We start from the raw sequence: 2,201 nt of genomic DNA on the forward strand, positions 1-2,201 counted from the left end.
TCTTTATATTGCTAATTCGCTTTTTTAAATAAAATACCAACTTGGGTTATGAATAAATGAAATAATTAATTTCCTTACAATTCTAAAACACATTCGCTCATAGAGTTATCGCTGCGTATGTATTTTTACTAATCGCGCAAATGTTACTTCTACTCTCGTTGTACTTCCGTTTTAGTTACTTGTAATTTACTTTTCCTCGCATTCGATTAAATTGCGAGCAATAAATACCGATAGAAAGGGTGTTAGAAGAATGGAACCCTAAACGCTAACTTTTATTTTACCAGCAATATTGTCTTAACTCCTGGGACCGCTAAACAAATTAGATGTAATTTAAAAGCGTAGAAGAAATGTTTCTATTAACATCTTTAGCGCGTTATACTTATAACACGAATAAAATAAAAAAAAGTGTTCTTGCAAGTATAATAACAAAAGTTTGGCAAGGATTTGTTGGAGTAATTAGGCATGACGACTCCGCGCTTAGGTTGCCTGTATAAAGTTACACTTGAAACTTTCGTATCTGAATACTGCACCCGAGCTGCAAGAGGCTACCAATTATACGGAATTGTTAATTTATGTAAACGAATTTCCTAAGTTGACTTGGGATCAAGTTTACGAATATATTATTAGAATGTGAAACTTTTCGATTATTTTACGTAGTGTCGTTTTGTGCTCAGTGCCGATATGCAGTTACGATTAGTAGTTCATGACCTACAGGTAATTAAACTTTCATTATCTTTGATCTACCAACATTAATGCTATAGACTTTTAAGCTCTAATGAACTTTTAGGGCGAAACAATAAGAGAAACTAACAGAAGAAAACGTTCCTAATATAATTTGCCCCGATCATTTTTGCCATAATAAAGTGATATACTTACAAACATCAAACGCTATGAAATAAATATGTAGGTACTTTTGAGAGGGAAAAAGTTTGCGATGAGTTATTGGAAACGTCCGGTAAAGATTTCTGGATGAAATTGAAATATTCATGTAAGTCAAGCAGAAATGTTTTGAAGGCAAAGGTATTTCATTTCTGAAATGTCCCTTTAAGATGTTTTGTCGCTAGGTTACATCCAGCTATTATATTTTCAAAGTAATATTATATCCTCTTGACAATTCTTTGACCATCATTCGTATATTACTTGATATAATAAAATTACATTCCGTTCCAGAAAACAGTATTGTAGATATTATGTAAAGTGTGCTTTTAAGGACTCGAATAGTCGACCCTATCAATAGAAGATAAAGATCTTCGTTAGTAAATGGTATAGTTGAACAGCTACTTATAACCTGATTTAACAGTTTCGTAAATGACAATAAGTAGAAGCTTCCCCTTCTAATAGTATTTTAGATACCACCGAAATGAAAAAGTACAAATGATATATAACAATGCACAGTTAGGCACAATTGAGACACAATTCATAATTTTATTTCCTTGCGGTAAAATTGTTTGGTTTAAATTTCGACTTAAATAAACTAAATAAATATAGAAAACGAGCTCCTGGGTATGGCTATAGCAGATGCAAAACCAAATTTTAAACCTGGTGTTAGTTTTGTTTGTATTTAAATATATGTATGAAATTTCATTTAATTGCTTCCATAAATATGAAAGTTGGCACTGCACATCCTACACAAAACCAAATTTGGAAAATAGCGCTACATTTGCTTTTATTCCAAGTGGATATGTATCAAATTTTATTTAAATGTCTCCGTAAATAAGAAAGTTGACACTGCGCATGCGCAAAACCAAATTTTGAAACTGGCATTAAATTTGTTTTATTCCAAGTGGCTATGTATCAAATTTCATTTAAATACCTTCATAAATAAACAAGTATAAATTGTGCACAGCTCATGCGGATAAAGCGCATTTTTAAAACCGAAATAGCGTTTGTTGTGACATCACTAATGGATATATTTGTTGCAGACGTCTCAATCGCCCTTTGTGAGTACCCCCTTCCGACAATCCGTTCTTGAGGTAGAAGGGAATATACCCGATCACGATAAGTGGTCGAGGAGGAGGGCTATGGTTGGTAGAAATTAATTCCTTTCGTTGAGACCTTTCATTAGAGTACCATGAAGGATAAAACTAGTTCCACTCCCCCCTCCTCCCCCTCCACCCCGTACTTTGATAAGAGAACAGATAGAAGGGCAGTAGTTGATAGAAAACGGTTCCTTTCGTTGAGACCTTGAATTAGAATACAAT

The sequence above is a fragment of the Photinus pyralis genome, unplaced genomic scaffold (genome assembly GCF_008802855.1).
Source record: "Photinus pyralis isolate 1611_PpyrPB1 unplaced genomic scaffold, Ppyr1.3 Ppyr1.4_LG4, whole genome shotgun sequence".
Lineage (NCBI taxonomy): Eukaryota > Metazoa > Arthropoda > Insecta > Coleoptera > Lampyridae > Photinus > Photinus pyralis.